The sequence below is a fragment of the Tupaia chinensis genome, unplaced genomic scaffold (genome assembly GCF_000334495.1).
Source record: "Tupaia chinensis unplaced genomic scaffold, TupChi_1.0 Scaffold000217_1, whole genome shotgun sequence".
NCBI classification, from domain to species: Eukaryota; Metazoa; Chordata; class Mammalia; order Scandentia; family Tupaiidae; genus Tupaia; species Tupaia belangeri.
Window position 1 is genome coordinate 752,855 of NW_006159692.1, and position 4,860 is coordinate 757,714.

Here is a 4,860-nt window from a genome sequence, read left to right on the forward strand (position 1 = left end):
TTCGACCCCCAAGGGGGCCAAGGAAAAAAACAAAAAAAAAAAAAAAAAAAAAAAAAAAAAAAAAGAAAAAAGAAAAAATTGACAATGATAGACAATTACAATGGAAACAATTTAAAATATACTTATTGTCACATCATAAAGAAATCATGTATCAAGTCTGTAATGTGTTAATACTACATTTATCCAAAGATAAAAGAAACAGAAGAAAACATAGATGAACACATTTCACCTATGAAGAGATTTCTAATATATAAAAAGATCGGCAAGAACACATTGAATATGAAATCATTTACAACTTCTAAGTTAGAGGATACACGTGATGAAATAGAAATAGGGAAGATTTTATAATATATGAAAAATGAAAGTTTAATATTCTTACCCATGAATTCTTAAGAATAAAATTAAAACACCTAAAAGGGAAACAGACTGAATAGACATCTTGAATAATAAGAAATACTAAAGTTCTATAAACTTACATGTTTAACTTTTCTATATTCAAACTTGTTGGGAATTCCTTTTCTTAAAACGCTAAATGCCTATATTTGGCAAGAATAAACTGCAAGATTCACACTGAAATATATCAGATGGAAGTGTAATGTGCAAGTTTTCTGAAGTACAGTTTGATAATGTGTCAAAAGCCTTAAAATTATGCCCACTAAACTAGACATTTATCTTATGGAAATAATGTAGAGCTATACATTAAGGTTTATATATAAATTTGTTTAATTCAATGTTATTAAAGACATTGAATACATATACAGTCTCTAGAGGATTAATTAGATTATGGCTATGTATTTATATGGCTACTAGAAAAACAGTATTGAATAAATAAGATGAACAGAAAACTGCTTACTGAATAATGCTGAAAAACAGGCTATGAGGCCTAGAACTCTCACTGTGCTGTGCTCTACAGTACCTGGTTGCTTCCCTTTAGCAAGTGTGCAATTAGGGAGTAGGTAGCCAGTCTCCCTTCCCTGCAATTACCTCCAATCTCTGAATTATTCTTTTGGGACTTTCCTCTGTTAGCTTGTATTGAGAAGTTCCCAACTTCGTCTCCCTCCTTGGGAAGGAAAGAAAGAAGAACATCAACTAGACACACCCCATGCAGTTGCTCTCTGCAAAGGACCCAAAAAGAAAGGATAAATAGGTGTCCTCTGAACAGAAGAGTAAGGAAAAAGCACCAAAATACAATAAAGACCCAAAAAGAAATTACTGAGATACAAAAACCTGAATGGAAGTGTAAAGGGGACAGGTTTCAGATTGGGAGTTCATGAAACCACCACAGGGAAGAGGCAAGCAAAATGTCTTCTGTACTCCCAATCAACACCAAAGACACCTACCGTCCCAGGTACGGGAGAGCCACAGAGTCACCACAGTTCTTGAACATTATGTAAAGAGTTTTCCCAAGGTCCAATAAAGAAACAAACACTCAGTCTTCCCAACCCCCCTTTGGGACTAAAGCGCCACAATTATTGTGTATTGTGCCTCTGGGGTTAATAGACTCTGCACCCTACATTCCTGAGATCCTGCTGTCATCCCAGTGTGCCCACACAAAGGGAGATAGAGTCAGGCCAGCAGCTAAGCACAATGTTTTAACAGTGACCTCATCCCCTGCGACTGTGTTCTCTAAACACCATTACAACCAGAGACAAGACTCTGTCAACACCCTTACATCCCTCTATGAAGCTTCTATACACATTTCCCTTCCAGAAACTAAGGACTCCAGACAACAAACCCCCCGAAGACTGAAAAAATCTAGACCATCCCCCAACCCAAATGATTAGACTCTAGACACCCCTTTGCCCATCTCCTGCTTTCTGGTATCCCTGCCCACTTCTCTAGCAATGCCACTAGCACCACTTTTGCTATCCAGAGTCAGCCAAGCAAAAAACCCCACTCAGAAAGCAAGCGACCCTCCCACTAAGCCAACACAGCTTCTTGGTTCTAGCTGGGGTACACAAAGCCCACAAACCTGAGCTCCTTAACGGTCTTTTGTGGTCCTGCCCACTTCCTCAGCTTGGGTTACTTAGGCTTCACTCACATCCAGAGGAGCCAACCCTTTCATCCTCATGGGATCCAGATGTCTCCACTCACTCGCCTGCAACTTCTCCACCCTGTGTGGGTACCTTGAGCTAAGGGGTCTAGTAAAAGGGCTTGTATGGAAGGTAGGCAGGTGATTGCTTATGACTCCTATACCCCTCGTGCACCCTACTCAAGTATAAGATAGAGGGGCTACACCATTCAACTACCTCAACTGGAGGCACCTCCAGTTCCACTTACGGCCTGAGAATACTGGCTATCTCCCCACATGCTTGCCATTGCTGTTGCCCCAGGCGACTCTATACCCTCCACTAAGGAGTTGACATGTTTCAGGCTTGTACCAACCAGAGTATGAAAATACTAATTTGGGTGTCATTACCTGTAGCCTGAAGAATAGTTACATCTTAGTTCAGAGGTATAGCTATAGGGTAGTAGATCCACTGTTGGCTATTGGCACTAGCATGTCTTTATAAAGAGGAGATAACTAGATGATTAGAGAAAAGTCGCAAAATAGCTGGGACAGATCCCTTCTCTAATATTTACTTTTCCTAGTCATTTGGATTTTTTTCCTTAACTTTTTCCTTTTTCTGGTCTTTGCAAGACTGGCTCTTCTGGTCATTTCAAAGTCAGATTAAAAGTCAACAAAAACAGGCCTTCTTTAACCACCTGACTTAAAATAGCCATCCAGCGACTCTCTGTGCCATTAACTTGTTTTATTTTTTTCATATTATTCAGTTTTAAAAGTTTCATACTTTCTTATTTATTTACTTATTTACTTATTTTCTTTCTTTTACTAGAATTTAAGCACTAAGAGTCTAGAAACATCATCATATTCAATACAGTATCCTTAGCAACAAGAATCAAAATTAGAATTCTCAGTTTTTAAGGGTTCACTAACTGCCTATGAGGTGTACGACTTTTAAAGGTAATATTTAAAGCAAAATAGCCTGTATGATAGTTCAGTCAGATGATTTCAGTATTAAGTGTCCTTTCCCAAAGAGTATTTTAACTATGGTGTGACAAAACTAATAATATAAAATACAGCTTTGTCTATCCTCATTTAACTGTGTTATAGATAACTTGAATAACCATTGATGGCATACTTAACAGTTTGTAGATGGCATAAGATCAATATGAGTAAGACTGTATTAAATAATAAAACCAAAGATTTTTTTAAAGACTTTAACAGGATATCTATGAAACAAATTTTGCCAAAAGAAAATTGGTTGAAGATATTCAATCTTACTCTTGTTTAGAAAATAATTTTGCAAAATCAGGGAGAGAACACTTAGAACTTCAGTTAACCCTGAGCTCATTATGTGTTAACAGCATGATAGACTTGCCAAGATAAAAAATAAATATGAATCTAACCATTGATAAAGCATAGGGCACAGAACAAGTGAGATGATAATTTCACACTATTTGAACTGACCAAACCAGATCTAGGATGCTATATTCAGTAGTATTTGGTCCTGTATTTTAAGAAGATGATCAGCAACTGGTGCCATTTTAAATAAAAGTAATCAGGGTGGCAAAAAGACTTGATATTAACTTATTTGAGTAGGTAGAGTCTGGAGACATCTAGTCTAAAGAAAACTTGAGGAGAACATTTATGAACACTGTCTTTAAATATGTGAAAGACCTTAAGGCAAAAAAATTAAACATTTTTCAGTATACTAAAATCAAGTATAAGTAGTTCATGGCTCCACTCTACAAGAAAGTAGAATCTGGCTCCACTCAAGAAGTGTGTTTAAGAACAATTTTCAATGTATACATCTAAAAATGCAATACATTTCCTCAAGAAGTAGGTTTCCAGTTGGAAAATCTGAAAGCAAAAACTGCACTTAATGTGCAATGCTGCACATTAAGGGAATTGAAGCACTGAATAAAGCAGCAGTCCTTAGACTGGGATCATAAAAGTAAATGAAGATTTTTCTAAGTGGTAGCCAAACATACATATGAGAAGCTCAATTTCCAGATTTTCAGCTGCCTAAGGTACCTTTTACTAATTATTTGTAGAAACCTTAGTGGTCAAGCAGATTTTACTTTCCCATCTTCTCTTTCACAATTACTTTTTAGCAACTTCATAAAAGAAAGGCATGGATTTCATTTACTTATGATTTACTATGAGGCATTGCCTTAGGGAATAAAAATCTCTGCTCTTTTAAATAAGAGACAAGTTTAAACATTGGAATTGCTATTGCTAATCTAGTTATTCTGATAACAGAATTTCAAATACTTCTTCAGTTTAGTTGGATTTCCAACTTTTTGCTTTCAACAAAATTAAAGGAATACTTAATAGGATAGTCAGCTGAAATATATTGAAAGTAATTTTCCATAATGAGTCATCATATTTCTGACATGTAACTCAAAAATTTCACCTAATTGAGTGACATTGTTTTCACAAAAGATCTCTCATTCCTATCTTCATATTATGTGAACAAAGTATCTCAGCAATTATCTCTATTAAATACAAGATTTCATTTGATGATGATATTTGACTCATTTTAGCAATAAGTAATAGTCTTTTTTTAAGAGATGCATTTCTAATGAGATGATTTTTATATTTAATAATATCTTTCAAAATTTATAAATATGTTTTGATTAATTATGTGCTAATAACCATTGCAATAGTAACTTAATCCAGAATGATTTTATTACTAAATTACATGTTCATAGAAAGTTTAGAGAAAATATCGTACCAGAAAAAGCATGATAGGGTTATTAATTTACTCAACATATATTTATTGAGTGCCTACTACATGTGCAGCATTATTCAGTGCTTGAAAAGGATGCAGTAGTGAACAAAAAAGGCAAAAA

General features: G+C 35.3%; 1 protein-coding gene across 1 annotated transcript in view; it reads left to right on the top strand.

Moving 5' to 3' along the window:
* The window catches only part of LOC102473101 (lipase member J), a 30,188-nt gene that overhangs the window by 3,230 nt on the left and 22,098 nt on the right, over positions 1-4,860 (top strand). The window lies entirely within an intron of this gene.